Below are 25,619 nucleotides of genomic sequence, written 5' to 3' on the forward strand. Positions count from 1 at the left end.
TAACTGAAAATGAACTTCCACAGACAAGGACGCAGCAGAGCCGGGTATTAAAGATAGCGGTTCCCAGGTTGGGGTCTGGTGCCTGATGCTACAGCACCACCTGGTGGCCAATCAACTAACTACTCAATCTCATACCAACCATGTCAAGGAAGCAAGAAACGATGCACTTTTGTACACAAAAGTATACAAACACAAACACTATTCAGTCTGTTTGGGTGGTAAGATCATAGTGACATTTATTTGGCTTGGATTTTCAATCATAGGTTTATAATGATGCTTCATTCCTTTATTTCTAACTGCAACGGAACAGTCCAATAGGACATCTGAATGGACTCACTCACTCAACAGAAGTGTAGTGAGAGGCAGGCTGGGCAGCACAGATTCATAACCCAGGATGTTTGCATATGTGTCCCCCAAGAAGCTTGGGAATATCATAAAGAAGTGTGACAGGACCTCAAGGCACAGGTTGCTCGGAAGAGAAGGGGTCAGCCTCAATGGGAGTGCCTTAGAGATAAGAGCCCAGGACACTGGCTTGGATGAGTAGCCACATCCCTGCACTCAAATGAGTAATCATTAATAGCTTGTACACAGATGGCTGAACTAGTACCTCCTCACCAAAGCCCAGAGGCGACTGAAACGTATCCCACAGGTGAGCAGGAGGTGACTTTGATCACACTGAGGACTCTACCTAGAATACTGTTTCCTTCCCCTTCACCCAAGCGGCCCCCCGCCTGGGTCCACGGCCTTCCTCTGCAGGCTCTCTGCTTAGCCCTCTGCAACACTTGTCATTCTGACTTGCAATTGTGGCTGCTCCCTGCTCAACCATAAGAGCTCTGTAAGGTGAGGGTCATGTCTATCACATTCACCCTCTATGTCTATCTCATTCACCTGCAGAGAGGAACAGGACTAGGAAGGCCAACTGTCCTGGGTTTGAATACTGCTCTGCCATCTACCACCTAAGTGGCAAGTGCCTCTCGGCTTCTATTTCCCCCTCTGTAAGGTGTGGATACAGGATTGTACCCATCTCATGTGGCTGCTGTAAGGATTAACTAACAGCAACAGCTGGCACTCAGGAGTACTGGGGGTGCCAGGCACTTGTCTAAGTGCTCTGTATGTGTTAAATTCCTTAACTGAGGTCATCTCTGTGCATTAAGTGTTGATCACAGTGCCTGGCATGGGATAAGTGTTCAGATATTGTTATTTCATCCCCAGTTCCCAGTACAGTGCCCAGCATAGTCTATTGTGTTCTCAATAAAAATGAATGAATACTTCACCAGCCTACTATGGAAAGAAAGAAGAAAGGTCAGAGTGAGACTGTGATGCTCACGCTACCCCATGAGCACCCAAGCTGCCTGGTTCTCCTGCCCCAAAAGGCTCAAGGACAGTACAAAGGGACTGGAGGGAGAGAAGATGCCTTGACAGACACAAGCGGCCTTGAAGGACTGGGGAGCAATGAGAATCACACAGCCCATGAGGGAGCACGTTCTGTGCTGGAAGGGCAGACCCTCTGCCAGCCTCTCCCACTTCCAGCCCTTAAAAGTGGCTCCACTGTAGGTACAACCCAGCCAAGGAAGGAGAGATTTGTGGATACCACAACAGGTCCCAGAAGGTCATTAGGGCACATCCCTGGCCACACCCAGCCTGCTTCTTTCACCACCAGCAAAAACAGGGGCTAGTTCTCCTCCCTAAAACCCTCCTCCCTCCTCTACTCCTGGCTCTTTCCTATTTCAGTCTCATTTAAATGTCACTTCCTGTGGGAAATCATGTGATGTCCTATGTAGGTCCTTCTCCTACAAGTTTTTAGGACATCTAGACTTCTCCATAACACTCAAAACATTTGCCGTGAACTGTGTGTTCATCTTCCTCACTGGACTGTCACAGCTGTGGCCACCCGCAGCATCCATGACTCGCAAACCCTTTTCTGAGCAAGCCTACTTTACAATACATCCTTATTGCTATAGCCATACCCAGTAGGGGTATACAAATAAGAAGCCATCAACCCATCCTTCCTTGTACACCCTCCCACTTCCACCCACCTCACTTGGAGCTGCCAAGAGCACATTCCTCCACACCTTTCTGTCCAGCAACAGGTAATGATGCAGGGCTCATGCCAGAGACCAGGGTCATGCTCTCCATGCCTGCTGGGCCCAGAAAGATTACATCAATGGTGAAGCCGCAGGTTTAACAGATAGGGACAGACAGGGCCTGTGGCTACACCACCTAAAACTTTCTGCTTTCAAAAGGTGTAAAGCATTCAACTGGCCAAAGAAAGCATCAGAGAGGGCGGTTAGACAGAGCTCCTCAGGTAGGGTAGCAGATTTTTTAAACCTCATGATATATCCTGGCCTTCCCCCATGCCAATTTATAGACAGCTGGCTCCTTTCCAACATTGCTGATGAGTACTCCCCTTCTTTTCACCTTTTTGCCACTATAAACAATGATGCAGAAAATGGCATTGTATGTACCACTTTTTGCATTAGTGCTTTATTTCTGCAAGACTCACAGGAGAATGCTGCTGAATTGCCAGACACAGATAGTTTAACATTTATTAGATATTTTCAGATCACGTTCCCCAAGAGTTTAACAATTCAGACTCCCACCAGTAAAGTAAAGGACCACCCACTTCCCCCATTCATCTGCTAACACTGGTTTTATCCATCTTTGTAACCTTTCTACCATTTAACCTACTGTTTTAACTTGCATCCTGGTAGTGATTATCTTTTGAGGCCAAGTTCCTTTTTTTCTCCTTTTCTTCTTTAGCTCCCATCTTTAGCCAAGCACCCCTAGGCTCCCTTACAGCTCAGTGTGGCTAAGCTCTACTCAAGGAGATGCACAAGTTAAAACTATGTAAAACTTCTGAGAAGTGTCTCAAAGGGAAGGGGCACATCCTTCTTCCTGCTTTTCTCCTCTGAATTCTGGAAAGCAAATGTGATGACTGGAGCTCAAGCAGCCACAATCTGCTATGGATGGAAGAGAGGCAAGATATAAGGAACGTGGGTCCATGATGTCTTTGATCCCATTATACTAACTCTAGGCTGCCCATCTTTTTACTTTTGTATGTGATGGTGTAAACCCATTGTCATTCAGGGGTTATGATATGCAACCAAATATAGTCCTAACTAATGTAAGTTCTAATCTCTAATAGTCAAAATTGAACCCTTACCTCTCCTTCTGTAACACAATGAATAGCTACGTGTCCATGTTCTGTGTGCCCTATGCTTAAGTGTACTAAAAGGGGAACACTTGTTTCCCCACTCTCTCATCATTCCTTCCAAAGCCTTAGGTTTTGCAGAAATGGTTTAGAATTTTTAGTCTCAACCTATCATGTTTTCCCTTACAATAGGTCTCCTTTATTTTTAGAACTCTTCATAATTTAGCAATAGAAATTCCAACTCACAGCAGTAATATCCATTGAGATTAAACTACATGCACTAAAAGATGTGCTGTTCCAGCTGGGTGTGTGGCTCACACCTGTAATTCCAGCATTTTAGGAGGCCGAGGCAGGCAGATCATCTGAGGTCAGGAGTTCAAGACCAGCCTGGCCAATGTGGTGAAATCCCATCTCTACTAAAAATACAAAAATTAGCCTGGTGTGGTGGTATATGCCTTTAATCTCAGCTATTTGGGAGGCTGAGGCAGGAAAATCACTTGAACTATTCAGGAGGTGGAGGCTTCAGTGAGCCAGTATCACACCACTGCACTCCAGCCCAGGTGACAGAGTGAGACTCTGTCTCAGAAAAAAAAAAAAAAAAAAAAAAAAAAAAAAAAGATGTGCTCTTCATGTTTCCTGCACTCCTTCCTTCCCTGTCTCTATATCTCTACTCTGCTTCCATTGTCCTTCGGTTAGAGAACTTTGCTGGGTATTTTCCTCAGGGACATTTAATAAATGTTTTGCATCCTCACATGTTTGAAAATGGCTTTCTTTTGCAATGGCACCTGACTGACATCTTGGCTGGGTATACAGAGGACTTGGGGCCCTCCCCCTTTAACAGTCTGGAGATACCATCCACTATCTTCCAGCCTCCAGAGTTGCACATGGGAAGCCTGAAGAGAGCCTAATTCTCATTCCTTTGAAAAAAAAAAAAATCTGTTCTTACTGCCTCCAAGTACCTCACATTTTCAGTATTCCTGTTTCTTTTCATTATTACTCTGGATTATGAAATATTTTTCATTTGACCTTCCAAACTACTAATTTCAGTTCTTCATTGACTTTTAAACTCAAAAGCCTTGTTTTTTAGTTCCAGAAAGCCTCTCATATATTTTAATCTCCTCTCTCTGGGAGTTCTCTCCTTGTAAAGTTCTTATGCAGTCACTCCATTCATCCTGCCTCAAAAGCACCACTGCTCCAAGTGTGAAGCTTGGCTTCGTTCTCTCCCTTCCATGGCCAGAAGCCTTTAAATGCAATGTCACTTGTCTCTGCCTGTCAGTGAGTGCAGGTTCTCTTATCCCCTGTTCACAACACACTGCTTGAGCTCCTGCTGCCTTAGCATGCCTGAGGCTCGGGACAACAGGTCAGCTGTCATTCAGGTGGGCCCAGGTGAAATGGGCTAGCAGACTGTTGTCTTCCTAAGAGAAATGAGAAACAGATTCTCTGCCCTTTGGTCTCTGTGGACAATGGGGGGAGGCAGTCCTCCCCCAGCTGAATGGACTGGGACCAATTCAGCCCAAGATTCCTTGGGACTGGCAGGATCCCACCAGCCCCTCCAAGAGCATGGGCAGTAAGTGGGCAGCTGCTGTGCTTCTAATGGAATCCAACTCTAATCAGACAGTGGAGAGAGTTCCACTTCTAGAGCCAGACGGACCTTGAGTCCAATCCAACTCTGCCACTTCCTTGCTGTGTGACTTCAGAGAAATTGCTCATCTCTGAATCTCATCTCTGAGATTACTCCTCTTTGTTGGTTTAAAGCAGAGAGCATATGAGAAAACCAAGACCGGTTGTTTCTAGCATCCTTCTTAGGAGAACCAATCCACTGATACCTAAGTTTTGGGAACGTGCTTCTTCTAAGTACTATATGAGTTACTTACAGTGCTGTTTATTATGCAATACCAAAGAAAACTGGGCCCCTGTGCAAAAATGCATCAGAAACTTTACCTTCTGCCTCTTTTGTGAAAATAGGTTGACAGAAGAGTGAGACTACCAGAAGAATCTGAGAAATATTGTAGTATTTCAGCTCTTAACATTTGTGGTGCTGTTCCTACCTAAACTGAATCACCTAGGATTCTTCCAGGCAAACACTCTTTGCTTCTTCCCATATTTTCTTGTTACTCAAGTCCTGAGAGCAATGGCAACAAAGGGGATGGATGCTGGGAACCATAACAGATTCATGCTGTTTTCAGTCTTGTAACATTTACTGAGCATCTACTGTGTGTAAGGCATTGAGCAAGACACTTACAGTCTAGTCAAGGAGATAAGGCAGGAAGTACAGGGTAGATCAAAGCAGCATGATGCAATGCAGAATGTGGCCAGCGCCACAGTGTCATGAGGGTTTAAGGAAAGGAGAGCCAGACGGACCTTGAGTCTCCCCACAAGCTGGGGAGAGCAGAAAAGAATTCTTAGAAGAGGTGCCAAACGAGGTGGGCAGAATCTCAAGGAGCAAGAATGGTCCTCAGCAGGTGGGGAAGGGAGGTCAACCAGTTTGTAGTTCCTTAAAGACAATGCTCATGTCTTATTTGTCTTCATATTCCTTTACCCCATTCTCCCTTGGCCAAACATAACTCATACAATGAGCTGGCTGTTTCTGATTAAGGGTCTGAAGCAAGGACAGCTCCAAGTGAGGAAGGGAGCTGAACTGAAGAGAGGAGGGAAGTTTCTGGGTAGGTACAGGGACCTAACTGAGGTTGAGAGGAGGTTGCCCAAGTAAGCCCAGCTGTCGGGGGAACAGACACCCATGGGAACACAAGAGTGACAGCATCACAGGGTAGCTACAAGAGGTGTGCAAAAAGAGACAGAGAGAGAAAGAAGTTAAACCCTGGACAGGAGAACTAATAGAGAAAACCTCAGAGCTTCATCTGGTAAGAAGCCCCTAACACATCCCCTGTTGTGTAGTTCACGGAGGCTGCCTGATGTCCCGAAAACCACTCTGCAGCTCCTCATTCCCACTGGTCTCCGCTTGGCAGGAGGTTTCTCTGACTACAGCACCACCCAGCTCCCCTGTACCCAGTGTGCACCTGTAGGTGCCCATATTCCTTTACCCCAAGCATGTGAGGTGTGCATGGGGAATGAATCCCAAAGAAAAACTGACTCTGTGGGAAAATGCATTCTGACAGGCCAAAAACCAAGCCAAGGCCTCAGGCACCACCCAGCAAGAAGGGACCTCAGGAGTACCTGGACACCACCGCTCCTGCCCCAGGAGGATGTTGCTGTTTGAAAGAGAATAAAGGCAAGGAGAGTGGGCCTGGCACACAACCCCGCCCCATGCAGGCACACACAAGCACTGTGCACAAGGTTCTACAGGTCCAGTGGCCACTGGCTCATCTTCCGTCTCCCATGGCAGCTGTACCAAAGCACCCCTCACCATACCCACATCTCACTCTACACCTGCAAACAGCCAGGGCAGGGTGTGAGGTGGGTGGCCTCACAACCTCCTTCACTGAGGGAAGGTGACTTCTGCCCCCTCAGGGCCTTCCTCTAACCTGGTCTTCCCCTCCCACCTCTGAGAAAGGCATCCGCTGAGATCCAGGGCTGGTGGCAGGCCCTGGGCTTGGGGTCTACTCCCAGCTGCCAGTCAGGCAGTCAGCCCCTTCTCCTGCAACCTCAGTCTCTGCCACTCCCTTGGTCCTTCCTTCTGCCTGAGAACATCTTCACAACAGCTTTGACCCTTGAGAACCCCAGGCTACTTTCTCATCAGACATTCACCTGCTCAGCAACCCCTGCCTGAGTGCTGGGGTCACACTGGCCCCTCTGGGGTCCCAGAACCTCCTACTACTAATTGTTGAGACTAGTGGCCTAAGGCTCTCCCACCTCATGGCAGCTTTAACCTGCTCGCCAGCCCCTCTTTCTAAGGTCATCCCTCCAGCCCTGATGATGCCCCCATCTCTCTTTCTCCTCCCACTTCCTTAGCCTTGCTAGTCTCCGGCCTCCTCTGCTGGCTCCTTTCTTCTGTTTGGATGCCATGCCGGTGCCGCCTTCCTTTCGTCCTCTCACTAAGCTTCCTCTTCTCAGCCCTCTGGCTGGGTCCCAGGCCCCTGTCCCCTCGCCAGCTTCACCACCACCCTCCCTTGCCCCACACTTCATGATCCTACAACAAGGAGAGCAACCCTAACACAGGCCGCCAACTGAATAGCATGAGGCTCACCCACTTACCCAGCTGTGTCCACAGCCCAGCCTCGGCTCAGACTGCCCCCTCTTGTGGCGGCAAGCCTTGGTTGATCAAACTTTACAATCCTTCATGACTCACAGGTAAAAAATTAAGCAAAGCACCTCTAACATGCATATATGTATTTGTAAATTAAATATATGCTCTAATATTTCAACATTTTTGTTTTATAATGTACATTATACTAATGTACTTTATATAAATGGACTCGAACAGTCTATAACCTTTCTATCTGTATGAACATTATGTTTGTGAAGTTCATCTGGATTTTTTCATGGACTTGTTCATTAACTCTAATTGACTACAGTAGTCCATCATGGGCGTGTACCACATGTATTATCCATTCTACTACCAATGGACACTGGGATTGTTTCCAGTTTGAGCTATTACAGATGGTGCTGCTAGAAGCATGACTGAGCATGCCTTCTGGTACACATCCATATGCATTTCTTTGTGTCTGTCTCAAAGCTGGGTTGATACCAAGGAGTGGAACTGCTAGGTCATAAGGTATATATATGTTCAGCTTTGATAGATGATGTCAATTTCCCAAAGTGGCTAGACCAATTTATACTCCCACAGCAGTATGAAAGATGATCACTCCACAACCTCAGCATAATACTGTCTTTTTCCCCCTTCATTTTAGCCATTCTAGTAAGAAAGATATCACAAAGTACCACAATCCCTTTTCAAGATGAGGAGAGTGGGATTAAGTGCTTCTCTCAAGGTCACACACCTAATGTGAGTTGGAAGAGGCACCCAGGTCTTTTGACTCCAAATATGCTAAGGTTGTCACCGTGACCAAGTATTGTTTCCAACACAACACCTTAACAACAGAGGAATTCTGAAGCACTAGTAAAGAAACATGTTTGTGGACTATGCTAATCCCAACACGTTGCTCCTGACAGGAGAGAGAGAATTTAGTGTATATCAACTCAACTTTGAGGCAGACACACCGAAAAAGGTCTGGATACATACTCTCCAAGTATTAACAATGAGATGATGGCTGTTTCTTTCTTGTCTATCTTTCTTATTTTTTGTACAATTAAAATTTAATAAAAGGTTTTTTAATTCAGATATAACTTATACAACATAAAATTCACCTTTTAAACCATAGAATTCGGCGATTTTTAGCATATTCACTAAGTAGTGCAACCATTGCCACTATCTAATTCCAGGACTCGCCCTGCCACGAGGCCCAGCAACCACTAATCTACTTTCTGTCTCTATGGGTTTGCCTCATCTACACATTTCATACAGATGGAATCATACAATATGTGGACTTCTGTGTCTTGCTTCTTTCACTTAGAATGTTTTCAAGGTTTATCCATATTAGGCATGAATCAGTAGTTAATTCTTTATGGCTGAATAATACTCCTTTATATGTATACACCACATTTTGTTTATCTGTTCATTAACTGATCGATACTTGGGTTGTTTCCATTTTTGGCAATTACTAATAATATTGCGATGAGGCTTCCTGCTAGTAGTCATCCTCCCTTTCTTCTTTAGTTGAATTTCTGTTTTTTTAGGTAGACACATAGCTTCCCTGAGTGTAGATTACATTTCCTGGCTTCCCTTACTACTAGCTGTGGCCATAAGACCAAGATTAAATGAATGAGATTTAAGAGATATCATGCAGAATTTCTGGAGAATAGCCCTCAAAGGCTGGAATGCACATGGAAAGGCTAGAGCTCTTGCAGCCATTTTAGGCCGTGAAGTGACTTTGGACTTATAAGGAACGCGGGTCTCTGACCATGCAGGCTCCATACCTACTCTGGGCTAATTACCTTCCGACTTCTGCACATAAGAAACTTCCAACTTGTTTATGTCTTTGTTATTTTGCATTTTCTCTCATTCATAGCACAAGCTGAAGAAGTGGCTCTCTCATAAGCAGAGTGATAAGAGTTAAATGAGAAAATAGAACACAGCCATTTTTATATTCCCTCAACAAAGAGTCTAGCACTGTTTTTATATAGCAGGCAAGTCAAACATTTGTTGAAATGCGTAAGAATCTGGAAAAATAAAGGCAATTTCACTCCTTTTAAAAACTATCTTGGCCAGGAGCAGCGGCTCACGCCTTTAATCCCAGCACTTTGGGAGGCTGAGGCAGGTAGACCACTTGAGGCCAGGGGTTCAAGACCAGCCTGGCCAACAAGGCGAAACTCCATCTCTACCAGAAATATTTTTAAATTAGCTAGGTATGGTGGCACAGGCCTGTAATTCTAGCTATTCAGGAGGCAGAGGCATTAGAATTGTTTGAACCCAGGAGACAGAGGTTGCAGTGAGTCAAGACTGTACTACTATATTTCAGGCTGGGCAACAGAGCAAGACCCTATTTCAAAAAAAAAATAAAATCAATCAATAAATATTTGTTTACCAACTTATTTTTCCAGGTAACATCATTATTTTTTCAAGTATTATAAAATATCTCATAAGAACTGCATTAAATCTTTGCCAACATTTGGAGATATAATATTATCACTACTACTACATTTAAACTTCTTTGGAGAGAGCCAGGAACTGATTAATTGAATTTCATCTTATCCATTCAATACGAGGCTCCTCTGTAACAAGCCTAGTTATAACAGTGGCACTTTGGAGTTAACCAAAAAATAAACAAACAAACAAACAAACAAACAAACATTAGGTAAAGAATCCTGGTAGCCAAGCTCAGTGGGTCACACCTGTAATCCCAGATTCTCAGAAGGCTGAGACAGAGGCACACTTAAGGCCAGGAGTGCAAGACCAACCTGAGCAATACTGCAAGACCCCATCTCTAAAAAAAAAATTTTTTAAGCCAAGTGTGGTGGCACATACTTGTAGCCCCAACTACTTAGGAGGCTGAGGTGGAAGGATCACTTGAACCAAGGAGTTCAAGACTTCAGTGAGCTATGATTGCACTACTGCACTCCAGCCTGGGCAACAGAGCAAGACGCCATCTCTGAAAAAATAAAAATAAATCCCTAATGCCACTTCCCTTCAACGTCTATCCACTAAAGTACTTGGGGAAGTAGAAGTGGCGATGAAAATTTCTATCATCACTAAAGCCTAAGATTACTTGTCCTCATCACCTCCAGGTGTTGATTCAGAATCTCTTGCCTCTCTTCTTCACAGCCAGTAAAACTACTTTGATCATACTTAATAGTTCCTGGGCCTCTTCATTTTCTATCATGTAACGTTTTTATGACTCTCCACTGCTATCCTTATCCTCTCAGTGTTCCAATATTTCTGCCAGTGGATCTGGTTTTCCCTCTCATATGTTGCTAATCTCATACGGAACTTCTTACTGTTGATGTTCTTTATTTCAAACATGTTATATAGGCAGGATGTGGTCCAGTGGAGATATCTACAGAGGTACTCAGATGATGGTCATCATCATTATCATCATCATTTACTGAACCATTACTCTGTGACAGATACTTTGCTAAGCACCTTATTCGTAAAAATATACCAGCAAATCCATGCAATAATTCTCTAATGAATTATTAGAGAGAAAATGAGAAAACTGAGGCCCAAAGAGGTTAGGTAACGTATCCAAGAACTCACAGACAGTAAGAGTATCCTTGGCCGGACGCGGTGGCTCATGCCTGTAATCCCAGCACTTTGGGAAGCCGAGGTGGGCAGATCACCTGAGATCAGGAGTTTGAAACCAGCCTGGCCAATACAGTGAAACCCTGTCTCTACTAAAAACACAAAACTCAGCCAGGCATGGTGGCAGGCATCTATAATCCCAGCTACTTGGAAGACTTAGACACGAGAATCACTTGAAGCCAGGAGGTGGAGGTTGCAGTGAGCTGAGATTGCACCATCACACTCCAGCCTAGGCAACAAGAGCAAGACTCTGTCTCAAAAAACAGTAAGTATCCTCACTGGTAGTATGCATAAAGGCAGGATCTGAACACAGCTCAGTCTGCCTGTTATTCTGAAACATTTCTTTATGTTCTATTCTACAGGAGCTGAATAGCATTTTATATTCTGTACTGGTTCACATATCCCATCATCCTGACTCTACTTTCTATCGATCTGTTCCCTTTTCTTTGCCCAGTATTTGGGTTTCTCAGCTCAACCAACATTAATTCCATTTCTTCCTTTCCTGAGGAGCAAAAGGCATTAAGCCAGGATGGTCAGTGCTGGTATTAAGGACTCCCCTCAAGTTAACCCTGATCCTTCTCACTACTCCTCAGCTGTGGCTTTCAGCACCAGGGTCAGTGGCAACTAGGTCTGTGCCTTTGTCCTACACTCCAAGGGCTTACAGTTGAAGGTAATGCTAACAACACACACACTGTACCACAGATCAATTTCCCACTGGATCTGTCTGATGAAAGGATCTTCACCTGGTTCTGAAAGCTGAGCGCAGTCAGGCACTTAGGCTTACCAGAGGGACAGACTTCCACTTTTACCAATTTAGGATACCACCCCTCATAACCCCACCAGCAGTCTGAGTAGATTCCAAGTACTCTAACTCTTAGACCCCACCCATAAGTTCCAGAAATTCTATAACAGGCTTTTCCCTGCCATCCAAGCATGGGATATAGAGTGGACCAGGGATACACCCCCATGCCAAGTCACAGATACCTACCCACATATCACATTAGTCTAATCTGAATGGTTTAATCATCTTCCCAGACTCCAACTGTTCCCATCAGCTGCCTTTCCTAGGACCTGGACACGCTGAGGTTGCAGATCCATCCTGAACCTTACAATGTTAGACGGGGGAGGGCACAACTCTCCGACTTCAGGGGACAGAGATTTTAGTCCAAAGGACCAGCAACAAAAGGCATGAGGGAATTGCCTGAGAAGGTTGCTAGGAGGCAGTAAAGGGTGTAGAGACTGTCTGCAGCAAGAGGCCTCTTTCAGAGTCTTCTGCACACAGCGACAAAGGTAACTGAAGCATAACCTCTCATGGGAGACTGGATCTGACACTAGTGTAAACGAACGTTGACAGGTTGGGGGGAGGGGCACAGAGGACTCAGCTCCAGGGGACAGGGCAATAATTCCCTAATGAATTACTAGAGAGAAAATGGGAAAACTGAAGCCCTTCAGGGAAGGAAGTGGAGGCTGATGCCCCCACCACCAGTTTCCACACCATCAATCTTCCTGTCTTTCTTCCTAGCTGCCTACTCCTCCTCTTGCTTCTTCCCTGACTCTTCCCACCTCCACCCCTCAAACTGACGTTCCCCAGCATTTCAGCTGGGACTCTCATCCACTACCACACAGCCTTCCTGAGTGATCCCATCCTCTACTACAATACAACATTCTTGGCCAGCTACCCAAGAATGACCCAAGTATCTCTCCCCAGCCCAGGGTGCATCGGAAACATCTGGGAAAACTCTTAAACATAAGACTACCAGCTTCCCTCCCTGCAAACACCACAGAGGACTCTGATGCTCTAGAGTATGAGAACCACTGTTCCAGCCCAGATATCTCTCTCGGCTGCAGATTAGCAGGCCAGTCACCAAGAGGGCAGGTCTACCAAGAGATCCCACAGTCATTTCAAACTCAAAATGGCCCAAACCAGTATTCCTTTCATGTTCCATAGCTCAATGACTGGTCCTACCATCTCATGGCACCAAGTGAGAAACTCTGACATTGCCCTTCCTCCCATCTACCAGGAGAAGAGGCCTCTACATCAGTTTCTTTTGAACCTGCTTTCTCCTCCCCATCCACCTAGCCAGGACCCATCAGACCACTCCTAAATTCCTGTAATAACCCTGACTCAACTCCCAATGTCTAGACTCTTTTCACACCATCATCCTCCACAATGCCACCAGGACCGTAAGTGACAATCTTTCTCTCCTCTTATAACTTGAACGATTCTCCACTGACCACAAGATAACACCCACACTCTTAAGCACTGCCTGCAAGTCCCTCTGCAAACTGACCCCAAACCACCTCTCTAACCTCCTCTCCTGCAGCTCCTCCTCCCTCCATCCTCCACTACAAACCTCACACTCCAGCAACACCACACTGTCCACCGTCCCTGAAGCACATCATACTCTCTCTTGCTTCTGTACCTCTGTACAATCTACTTCCTCTGCCTGTATTCCGCTTAAACTGGAAAAGTGAAAATCTTTAAGAGCCTGTGAGTGTTATTCGGTCCCATGAGCTTCCATTTCTACTACTATATTTCCCATGACACTGCATTATCATTGTGTATTTACTTCTATCTGTCAAGTCTTGGGGCCCCTAAGGGCAGGGTCTGCAGTGTCAAGCCCTATTACATGCTTAGTAAATGTTTACTTAATGACTGAAAAGCATTAATGAGATCCAAGTATTCTTCCACACCTTCAAGAAGCAAAGGAAGAAACCAGTCTTTAAAGCAATAAAAATAAGGGCAACTGCTACCTTGGAAACCACAGGTAATGTTTCAGTAATAGATGCTTTTGGTGACAGCTGGGAAGTTATGAAAAATGAGTCAGCAGCTACATAATTTGTCCATTATTTCTGGCACAGTCCAAGGAAACAAAGCCATGACCAGAACATGAACACTGCTCTCTCCCTTGCTCTCAGTGCTTTAGCCATGCTGGCTCCCCAGTACATCTGGAGTTTGCCATGCCCTTTCCCCAGCTAGGATGATGGCAGATGCAACTGTCACCTCTCCACCTGGCTAGCTTCAGTTCATCTTTCAGGTGTCAGCTTAAAGGCCCCTTCCTCGAGTAAGCTGTCTCTGACTCCCCTAGCAGGGAAGCTATTCAATGTATGGTCTCTTAGCACCTTATACTCCTCTTTTGTAGACATCAATGCTATAATTATGATTTTTTCTTTTTTAGAGACAGGGTCTTACTATGTTTCCCAGGCTGGTCTCATTATGTTGCCCAAGCTAGACTCAACTCTTAGACTCAAGCAATCTTCCTGCCTTAGCCTTCTGAGTAGCTGAGACTACAGGTGTACAACACTGTGCACTGTACTTACTTTTTTTTTTTTTTTTTTTTGAGACGGAGTCTCATTCTGTCTCCCAGGCTGGAGTGCAGTGGTGCCATCTCAGCTCACTGCAACCTCTGCCTCCCAGGTTCCAGCAATTCTCCTGCCTCAGCCTCCCAAGTAGCTGAGATTAAAGGCACGTGCTATCACACCCAGCTAATTTTTTCTATCTTTTTTTTTTTTTTTTTTTAGATGGAGTCTCACTCCTATCACCAGGCTGGAGTGCAGCGGCCCGATCCTGGCTCACTGAAACTTCCGTTTTCTGGTTTCAAGCAATTTTTCTGCCTCAGCCTCCCGAGTAGCTGGGACTACAGGCATGCACCACCATGCCTGGCTAATTTTTTTTGGATTTTTAGTAGACACAGGGTTTCATCATGTTGGCCAGGATGGTCTCCACTCTTGAACTTGTAACTCGCCCACTTCAGCCTCCCAAAGTGGTGGGATTACAGGCGTGAGCCACTGCACCCGGCCTAATTTTTTGTGTTTTTAGTAGAGATGGGGTTTCACCATGTTGGCCAGTCTGGTCTTGAACTCCTGACCTCAAGTGATCCACCTGTCTCAGCCTCCCAAAGTGCTGGGATTACAGGTGTGAGCCACTGCACCCGGCCCCTATAATTACTTTTTTATGTACTTGTTATTGTTTTTGTATTTATTTAACCTTGCTACTAGACTGTAAGCTAAAGGACAGCAAGAACCAGATCTGTCTTTTTCTACCACTGTGGCCTCACACTCGGCATAACACTGGCACTCAGTAGACCCTGGACAAGAACTGGATGGATGGATGGATGGATGGCCAGATGGGCTGGTAGGCAAGTAGTTATGGAGGACAGTGAAGAATGAGGAATAAGGTTACCTTCAATTATTGATACAATCCTTGATAATCATCCGGCTCTCTTTGTTCTGTCTTAAGCCTCATAACACAATCTCAGATATTAAAACTGGGGCTTTCCTACCGAAAAAGGATGCATGCACACCACACCAGAGATATTCCTGTTTACTTGGAAAGTGGGAGTCTCAAAGCAAATGGACACATTTGGCATTCTGACTTCACATTCATTGATCTTTCTATATACCAGGCTGCTTCTCTGTTCCGCAAGTACTACTGGCAATATTGATAAAACTAGGTTCCAAGAATCTCTCAGTCCTTAAGAAGCCCCCTGAGATCATGATGGTGTTAACAGACCACAAGAGGCACTGTCTTTTCTTAGCTAGCCACCAACACTGAACTAGATACTAGAGCTGTGTGCTAAGTCAAGTTTGGGCCTTGTTCCCATACAGCCACATTGAAGATTCAGCAAAGGCTCCTGAAGCAGACACTTTCATCTGAGATAAACGGTTCACCATGGGCATGGTTTATTACCAGCAGTACATGAACTGCAAGCAGCTGTTGAGAAACTGCCATATGCATATAGATGTGTTTCAGTTCATGGTCTTTGTGAGGTGGGGAATCAGGACACCTGAGTAGGAAACTCTAGCAAAGTCTCCATCCACATCTGGAAAGTGGATTCAATGAATGGTAACCATCATTCATTGAATCATCATCAACCATCAGGACAGACAGACACTATACGTGATAAGCACACACAAAGGCCATAGTGGTGCTCATTGCCAAGGTGTCTCATAGCAGATACGGCCAGAGATATAGTAAAGAAATAAACTAACTGAAACAACAACAATTATCTTCTGAAAACAGCAAAGGATGCTATGTATCCATCAGCAAGTAACTTCTAATCTTATCAAAAAGCGCCGGTGGCTCACTCCTGTAATCCCAGCACTTTGGGAGGCTGAGGCGGCAGGCAGATCATGAGGTCAGGATATCAAGACCATCCTGGCCATGGTGAAACCACGTCTCTACTAAAATAAAAAAAAAATTAGCCAGGTGTGGTGGCGTGTGCCTGTATTTCCAGCTACTCAGGAGGATGAGGCAGGGGAATCGCTTGAATCCGGGAGACAGAGGTTGCAGTGAGCCGAGATCATGCCACTGCACTTCAGCCTGGCAAAAGAGCAAGACTCTGTCTCAAAAAAAAAAAAAAAAAGCTTGTCAGCCAGGTGGAGTGGCACTTGGGAACTACTTGGGAGGCTGAGGGAGGAGTAATACTTGAGGCCATGAGTTGAAGGCTGTAGTGTGCTATAATCACACCTGTGAATAGCCACTGCACTCCAGCCCAGGTGACTCAGCGAGACTGCCTCTCTTAAAAAAAAAAAAAAAAAGGGCTTCTCAACAACACAAATTTTAACCCTAGTTACAAACTAATCATCACAGGTACCAATAATTACTATAGTTTAACCATTTACAGGAAAATTCAGTATTTTCTGCCCCGTGGAATGAAACAAGACCTTAAATCCATCATTCCAAATTTAACTCAACTCCTCAAATTCAATTATCAGGGAACTGAAATATCTAAAATCAAGAAAAACTGTTTTAAGTACCTTTTTCCAATGAAGCCCTTTGCCTTATCTCACCTGACTTCTACAATGAGTATGTCAGAAACCACACCCTGAGGCAGCAGGAGCATGAGAAGAGGCCCCTGAGGCATTAGGACCTTCAGCTTCTCTCATAGCTGCATCTTGGGCAACGTATCTAACCTCTCTGAGCTTCCATTTTCTTCTATGCATATCAAAACCTGCCCTACCTACCTGCAGAATCAATATAAGTCTGGAATAAAAGGTGTGAAGAGACCTTTTTAAGTGTTGTAAAGTACTGAGATATTGTATAATGGATGGAACTTCAAATCTAACAACCTTCTCATTTTATAGATTCAAATCAGTCACTGGGCACCCACTATTGGCTCCGTTTGTTCATCCAATAAACATTTATGGAGCATCTACTACAGGCCAGATGCTAGGCTAGGCACTGAGGACCTGTTGGTGGGCAAAACAGCCATAGCCCATAACCTGATGGGACTGCACTGCACCAGGGGAGAGAGACGTATCCAGCAGTCACCCTAGAAAGCATATTCTTATAGCTCGCAGGCCATGCTAATGATTTGGTCTTTTTTCTAACAGAAATTAGAAGCCACTGGAGGATTTTAAGCAAAGGGAATGACATACTCAGACCATTCTAGCTGCCTTGTACCAGCCCTGGGGTAGGCTCTAAATATGCAAGAACAAATGTGGACTCTTACTCTCTAAAGTCTAGAGAAAGGTCGTGAGGAAGTCATTGGTGGGCACAACTGTACTGTATGCTACGGCAGGGCACACAGTGAGAGAGTTGTGGGAGCCGAGCAGAACAATCTATAAATGCTAGTGGACTGAAAGTGTTAGAGATACGGTGCCTAGAAGGAAAAAATAAAACAGCTGCAGAGAGTACTAATCCTCTCTGTAATTCCACATAACGAACTTTATTGCCACAGAAAGACACAGCAAACTGTCTTAAATCTATTAACTTGTTTTCTATAAATATTTAATTATTCAGAAATATGCCAAAAGCACAAACTTCCCTTACCCTAGTTATCAGGCTTATACAAGAGTGGGTGATAATTATTGTATCCAATAAACAGGGACTTAAATACATTCCTTATTCTTCCTTTCATCTCAGATGATTTTAAAAGAAACCTATGACCGTCAAAGCCGAACATTTAAATTTTCTTCTGATTACTCAAAAATTGACTTGACCTTAAAACCATAAAATAGAAATATTTAAATCCTGATGAGAGAAAGTATCATGTTGCATTATTAGTTCATATTAAATACCCATCATTTACATGGAATAATAGAATGATTAAACAGAAAGAACTTGAGAAGCCAGCCCCCAGTTCCTAAATGGGCCTGAGACAGAGGCCCTGCCCCCAGAATGGCTCTGTCCTCTTCCTCACCAGTACCCTACGTGGGAATTGAGGCTTGCATCTGCAATCCCAATGCAGGAAGAGTTCTGCCTACCGCCTTGGATGTGTTTGCCAGCCCCCCATCACCAAGTACATGTGTGTTTTAACACATTGCTTGTGCAATAACTCACATAACTTAAATAGGCAATACATTAATACCCTGAGAAAAGCATCCTAAAATTCTTATGACCCTGGGTGAAAACAGGACACTATTCTAGCTCCCATGTCCTGGGTGCTCACAATGTGCAAGTCCTCTGCTAAGCCCTATTCTGTAGCATCTCCCTGAAACCCTGTACAAACCACACAAAGGTATGTACTATCTCACCTCTTGTATTGATGAGGAAACAGGTATAGTCATTTGCTCAAAGCCAAATGGCTTGTGATGAAGTCAGGACACAAACCCACATCTGTTTGTGTCCCAACTCCAGAGTCTGTGTTTTAAGCACTGTCCTATCTGCCTCTCTGATGCTCAGTAGATAAATCTCCTGCAAAGAAGAACACCACAGATTTGAAAGCTCTACAGAAAAACCAAGGAATAATTTGCTGTTCTGGGTCTTCAGGTCTCTGCGCTCCTCAGAAATCACAGGTGAGACAAGAACAACTCATGCCTCTCTTTGGGGGAAAAGTCATCAAATTGATCAGTGCAGGCGCTCAGACAAAGAAAAGGTGCTCATAATGATGATGGGTGAAACCCACCTTTCAGAAGAGCTCATGCAGAAAGTGGGGAGGAAACACTTATAGACAAGCCCATGGCCCTGGTGCCAACAGGGCTGGTGAGGAAGGTCCTGAGGACTCCTTGAGCACTTTATGACTTCAGAGTTGATTTCTCAGACACCTTGACTATCACCTTCACCTTCAATGCCTAACTTTCACCATGACTACTACACTATCACTAGGACCCAGAGGAAACAGCTCAAGAGGTACTTCTTGGTTCTCCCACAGCACCATGTATAAATACAACAGTGAGCACTCTGTAAGCATTAGCTTCCTGGCAGGCACTGTGCTAAACACTGCACTGCATTATTTCACTGCAATCTTCAACAGCCCTATGTTAGGTAATACTGCTATCCCCACTTTACCAAATCAGTAAACCAAGACTCAGAGCTGGGAAGACACCTGCCCATGGTCACACAGGTTGTCTATGATAGAGGCAGGATTTGAACCCGGGTCTGCCTGGCTCTGAGCCTGAATCTGCTCGACTACTTCACAAGAAGTTCTCTGTTATGGCCAATCACCTTCAGTCACCTTCTGTTTGTGGGTGACTTCTCCACTGACTGTGAGGTCCCAAAGGGCAGAGACAAAGCTGCATCTGCACGTGTCCAGCATCCAGTACAAGGCTTAGCCCAAAGCAAGAGCCCAGCAAGGCAGGTTAATGAATGCCCACCTGAAGAAAATCAAGTGTATTCTCTGTTAAGAAAGGAGGCCCAGAAACACTCCTCACAGAAGCCAATCCAACCAACTCTTCCCCTCAGTTAAAATCTATGGGCCACCTACTTGGCTCCTTTGGCTTGCTCCTCCACACCCCAGCCCAAGGGAAGGGAGAGCAGCCATACTTCTGCAGAAAGGAGAGGTGAGTTTCAGCAAGCATGAGTGGCTCATTTCAGACTTGTCCATTTTTCTGCTTCCTCATCTTGACTTTCAGCATCTGCAACAAATATTTTTCTTCCCCATCCCTAAGACTTTTTAGGACAAGTATCACCAGCCATACCCAAAGCCTACAGCTAGCATACAGCACAGCACGTGCCTGTCTCAGAGCCAGCACTCAAATACTGGGGAAGTGAAGAAGTAGAGCCCAGAGAATAAGTTTCACCAGAGATGTGGTGACATATAAATAAAAATTTGACACCATTTAGTAGCATGATTTATCTCAGCATAGGTCCATCACATTGTTCAAAAAGAGCCTACCCTGTGCCAAGCCCTGGAGATCCAGCAGCAAAGAAAGCAGGAGACTTTCCTCATGCAGAGTAGCGATACAGGCAAAACGTCACACATGCAATAACATGACATGTGCTCTGATCCAGGTACATACAGAATGAAAGTCAAGGGAGTAAAAACAGGAGGCTGCCTGGAAAAATTAAGTCGGTTTCACAAAGGAGGGAAAGTTTGAGCTGAGGAGGCAATTCCCAAATCACCCCAGGGAGAAGTCATTGTTCCCTGCCTCTGTGACCTCACACACTGCTCACCTCCCACCACGTGGCCCACTATACTGTTCGGTAATCCATGACTTGTGTGCCAATCTCCATACAGAGCATGGGAGCACCTCAAAGGCAAGGACTTTAGGCATTCTCCATGGATCCCCCTTAAACGTCCAGTAACGATCTGCTCACAAAAAATAGAGTCTATTTCAGATCATTAATAACATAGCAGCTCTCCTTCTTAAGCACCTACTATGAACTGCTATTGCTATATGTACTTTGCATTGCATGATCTCACTTCCTCTGCACAAAAATCCCTGAAGACAGATCCTATTACCATTATCTATTTTACAGATATGGAAACTAAGATGCAGAGAGATTAGGTAAATTGTTCCAAGTCACACAGCCAGTAAGTGACAGAGCTGGACTTTGAATCACGACCTGAATGGAAAATCAGTTCTCAATTACCAGTAAACAAATTCCTTTTCCTTTCTCTTTCTGTACTCTGCCTTGCATCCAGATACATGGATTGCCCTTTAAACTACTGTTCACTGGGACCAAGGCCACATTTTTTCCTAGAGGAGGACAAAGGATGTCTCTTGTTAGTCTTCTAAATAATGACTGCTAACCAATACTGAGTAAACATCATTGGTGAGTGAAGGGTGGAAGTAAAAAATTGTGCTTCTATCAGTCAAAAACATTTATTAAGAAGGAACTGTGGCCGGGCGTGGTGGCTCTTGCCTGTAATCCCAGCACTTTGGGAGACCAAGGCGGGCGGATCACAAGGTCTGATCAATAGATCAAGACCATCCTGGCCAACATGGTGAAATCCCATCTCTACTAAAATACAAAAATTAGCTGAGTGTGGTGACGCACGCCTGTAGTCCCAGCTACTTCAGGAGACTGAGGCAGGAGAATTGCTTGAACCCAGGAAGCAGAGGCTGCAGTGAGCCAAGATCGTGCCACTGCACTCCAGCCTGGAAACAGAGCAAGACGCTGTCTCGAAAAAAAAAAAAAAGGAACTGTACATACCAACTGACATATTTTCCAATGTTAGAACAATTTCCAAAGTGAATACATAAAGCAGCAATGAGTATGTACAGAATGCTATTCTTTGTGTAAGAGAAAGAATATATAATAAACAAGAAACTGGTAACAGTGGTTGCCTATAGGGAAAAGGACTAGGAACTGTCAACTTGAGGCAAGAAAGACACTAACTGTACAATTTATTCCCCTACTTTCCTTTAAAAAATCCATGTGTGACTTTTTTACTTCCTCAAAATATAAAACGAAAACTATATTTGCTGGATGTGGTGGCTCACGCCTGTAATCCCAGCACTCTGGGAGGATCACTTGAGCCCAGGAGTTGGAGACCAGCCTGGGCAATACAGCAAGACTCCCATCTCTACAAAAAAAATTAAAAATTAGCCAGATGTTGTAGCACAGTACTTGGGAGGTTAAGGTGGGAGGATCATTTGAGCCTGGGAGGTCAAGGTTGCAGTGAGCCATGATTGCGCTACCGCACTCCAGTCTGAGTGACAGAGAGAGACCCTGTCTCTTAAAAAAAAAAAAGGTTTTAAACTATATTTAAAGAAACCATTTATTACTGGCCCTTTCCCAAATGCTTACATACATACAATTGCAACCATGAAGAATTATGTATGTTTATGAACAAAAATTCAATGAACTTAATGTGCGATGAAATGGAACCATGCAACAACTTCTGTCTTTTATGTTGAGGTTCACTAATTTTACTAATGTTACAATATTTTTGTGCAATAAATAAAATGCATGTTAAAGGTGTAGATACCATATGCATAAAAGCAGCAGGGACAACTTGCCACACCTACTTTCTAGTTAAAGTCCTTCATCTGTTCTTTCAACAAGCATTCAGTGAGCACCTACTGCGTGCCACGCAAGGTGCTAGACAGATATTTTTAAGAGAAGAACTAAACAACAGGTCATTAGTTTCTTCCCTCCTGCCTCTGAAGAAAATATGACAGCATGCTAACCAGAAGACTAGAGCTAGAAGGACTCTTGATGATCACATAGTCTAACACCCTCCTTACTCAGCTAAGAAAACCAAGGTCTGGAGAGAGGAAGAGATTTGTTCAAGGTTATATAAGAAGTAGAAGCCTCAGAATTCCCTGTCCTGCTCTCCTTACATGTTACATGTTGTTCTGAGTGGCTTGTGTTGAAAGATGGGCAGGCAGTGAGAGACAGAACAGGACCCTAACAATGAGGGCCAAGTGGATCAGGTGCCTTACCCCCTCCTGTCTCATTTATTCTTCATAACCACCTCACAAGGTGGGCATGGTTATCCTTGCTTTACAAATAAAGAAACCAAAGCTCTGTGAAGCTAAGAAAGTAGTGCTGGTTCACTCAGCAGGAGGTGGCAGCCTGCAGTTTCAAACAGACCTGACTGACTTCCAAGTCAGAGCTCTTACCCTTCATACTGAAAAGGAAAATCAATTTGAAGAGGTGGGCCACATCAGAGAGCCTCAGATGCAGTATTTTTCATTAATGAAGTCTTTCTCTAGACCCTAAATGTTGCCAATCCCCTCACTATTCAATGCATATTCTAGCTCTTCTTTGCCACCAAGTTTGGGCTTTCCTTCTAACCCAAAGAGCATGACGGTCATTCAGAGAGCAGCAGTCTCTGAGAGTCATTAACACTGTTTCTGCCAAGACAGAGTGGGAGAACTCTCACCTGCTGCTTCTAGATCCTCTGGTACCTGCCACACAAGCACGGGCCCCAGTAAGGACCTAATCCCCTCAATGCCACTGGGTCACCACTGTACCAACCAGTGGTAATGAGGGAGGCCAGCACCATGGTTTCTGGCCCCCAAAAGTCCCATACCTTCTACGATGAAAAAAAAAAAAAAAAAAGCAGGTTAGTAGAAAAACCTCCACCTACCTTCTCTTCTGTCTATGCAACAAAGGCAGGAGGCATTACAGTTTGGACTGGTCAACTGCCAGTAAGCAGAAGCACTGGGCTTTGAAAGGTCACATATATGGGTACAGAGCACTCTTCCAAAATTCAGAAAGAGCCCTGTCCTCTGCTTTCTCCCTGCTCCAGTGGAGTCCTGGCATTACCTTCTTTTGGGAGTCTTCGAGTTTTTTGTGTGTGTTTTGAGATGGAGGAGTCTCACTCTATTGCCCAGGGTGGAGGGCAGTGGCATGATCTCGGCTCACTGAAACCTCCCCCTCCCAGGTTCAAGCAATTCTCCTGCCTCAGCTTCCTGAGTAGCTGAGATTACAGGCGCGTACCATCACACCCGGCTAATTTCTGTATTTTTTAGTAGAGACGGGGTTTCACTATGTTGGTCAGGCTGGTCTCAGACTCCTGACCTCAAATGATCCACCCACCTCGGCCTCCCAGAGTGCTGAGATTACAAGTGAGAGCCAACGCACCCAGACTTCTTTGAATGTGCTGAAATTGGGGTCTGTACTTGGATCGGGGGAGAGAGACTTCCATAGCCTCAAGCCTGAGCAGTATGCTCCAGCTCAGAGTCCTCATCAGGGTTGGGGTCTAAAGGTCAACAAACAAATGTTCTGCTTCTGCTTCTACTTGCCACTGCCACGTTGCAGCAGCTCCCTCAGAGGCCTCACAGGGAGAAGCAGTCACGATCCAAGACACAGCTGAGTCTTTTGGGAACTCCCAACAAAACCTCATCCCAAACTGCGAAAAGAAAGTGGTCCAGTCTCACCTCCTAACAAACCCTCTCTTCTTTAGACTCTCCAGTCCCTGAATCCAACCTGCCCGTCGGCAAAAGAAAAGAGAAACTCATAACTTTACCCAGCGATTTGCTCAGTAGGCACTGTTTCATCCTATCCTCACCAGGCCCCTGGGAGGCACACAGGCAGGTAATAAGATGCTCATTTTGCAAAGGAGGAAACAGAGTGAAAAACTCTCCCAGGTAGCATAGTCAAAAGCTTCTGAATTCTCATCCCTGCTCTCCCCACTTACCAGGCTGCCATTTCAGTCTTTTTGAGACGCACTGCTGAGACCTACAGCAGCTTCTGGTACCAGGAGCCAGCAAGCCAGGACCCCTCCAAGCCTCACAACACCCCTCAAGCAAACACATTTTTCAACAGTCTATCACCAATGACAGCCAACCCCCTGCCCCCTCCCCGCATCCAGGCATGTCCCTTCAACAGCAACAGGAAAGCCCCTGAGGTGCGAAAAACAGCGCGCCCCACTTAGGGCGCGGCGTGGCATAGGGGAGGCAGCCGGCCTGTAACCAGCGCAGCTGAGCTCCAAGCCCGAGTCAGCAGAAGCACAAGCAAGCCCGAAGGGCCCTTCCAGCGGCAGCCCCGGATGCCCCCAGAATCTGCAGGGAGCCTAAAGCCCTCGCTCCCACCCAAGCCCCACTGGGCAGCGGAGAGGGCGGCCTTCCCTTCTCCGGCGACCACCCACCCTCGCCAGCTCCTCACCTGGGGCCCTGCTTCCGCCCCGCAGCCGCCTGGGTCCCGCCCCCCGCCGCTGCAGGTCCCCGGGCCCCGCCCCCCGCACCTGTGCTTTCCACGGGCCGGGCGCGCCGGCCGCACCCGCAGCCCCGCCGACGGCAGCCCCGCCGGCCCCGCCCCCCGCACCTTGCAGCCGCGGTGCCCCGCCCAACTGCCTCCCCGGCCCCGCCCCCCGCGCCCGCGCCTCTTCCCCCGCAGTCCTTCAAGCTCCCGGAGACCGGCGCGCGCCCGGCCCCGGACTCCAGAACCCACGGACCCGGGCCAGGCCCTGACGCCGGGCACACGCAGACACGGCCCCGCCCAGCCTCCCGCACCGAGGCCCCTCCCCGGGTCCGGCGGCCCTCGGGGTTCCGCCCCCCGCACCTGCAGCTCCCTCAGGCCCGGCCTCAGAGCCCGCCCCGCCCCGCCCCGCCAGCCGCGCCTCTCACCGCCTCTCTCCCCGCCGCCGCAGTCCCGGCCGGTCACCTTGACGCGGGCCGCAGTGGCTGCCGCCGCTTCCTCATGGCCCTACGAACGGCCCATCTGCAGCGGCGCCTTCGCTCAGAGGCCGGGGCCGCGCCGAGCCGGGCTGGGGCCGAGCCGGGCGCAGCTGGAGCGCGGGCAGACGCGGGAGCGGAGCCGGTGCCCAGCCGCAGTAGGAACCGTCCGCTCCGGGGCCTGAGCGGCAGGCTGCTCAGCCAATCGGCACGCGGCGCCAGAACAGCCCCCTCCCAACCAGCTAGTCGCAGGGGCGGAGACACGCAAATCGGCCGGTTGGTCTTGCCAGTGCGCAGCCGCTGCATCTGCGGTCCTCCTGGGCCTCGGCCTCCGCTCTCGTCTGCAGACGCCCTCTCCTCCCGCAGGGATGCTGCGCTGCCAGCACACCCGGCCCGCCGCCCGCCACGCCCATCCCCTGCCTAGAAATAGCCGCGCATCTTATTCTCCACACGGCCGTCCAGGCCTCCTCCAATTTC

The 25,619-nt window shown here is 46.5% G+C and overlaps 1 protein-coding gene across 10 annotated transcripts in view; it reads right to left on the bottom strand.

The window, feature by feature from the left end:
- Positions 1-25,325, bottom strand: part of RALGPS1 (Ral GEF with PH domain and SH3 binding motif 1) — a 317,405-nt gene extending 292,080 nt beyond the window's left edge. For 8 of the 10 annotated variants that reach the window (XM_064377874.1, XM_012458122.3, XM_021674033.2 and 5 more), the window contains exon 1: positions 24,167-24,255. The gene's annotated coding sequence lies outside the window, so the exon portion shown is untranslated. Of the gene's footprint in view, positions 1-24,166; positions 24,256-25,094 lie in introns of those variants that run through there. The other 2 variants (XM_021674032.2, XM_021674034.2) reach the window with 2 other exon arrangements.
- Between the last annotated feature and the right edge of the window lie 294 nt (positions 25,326-25,619).

This window comes from Aotus nancymaae, unplaced genomic scaffold (genome assembly GCF_030222135.1).
Source record: "Aotus nancymaae isolate 86718 unplaced genomic scaffold, 86718_ANA_hifiasm-v0.15.2.pri h1tg000003l, whole genome shotgun sequence".
NCBI classification, from domain to species: domain Eukaryota; kingdom Metazoa; phylum Chordata; class Mammalia; order Primates; family Aotidae; genus Aotus; species Aotus nancymaae.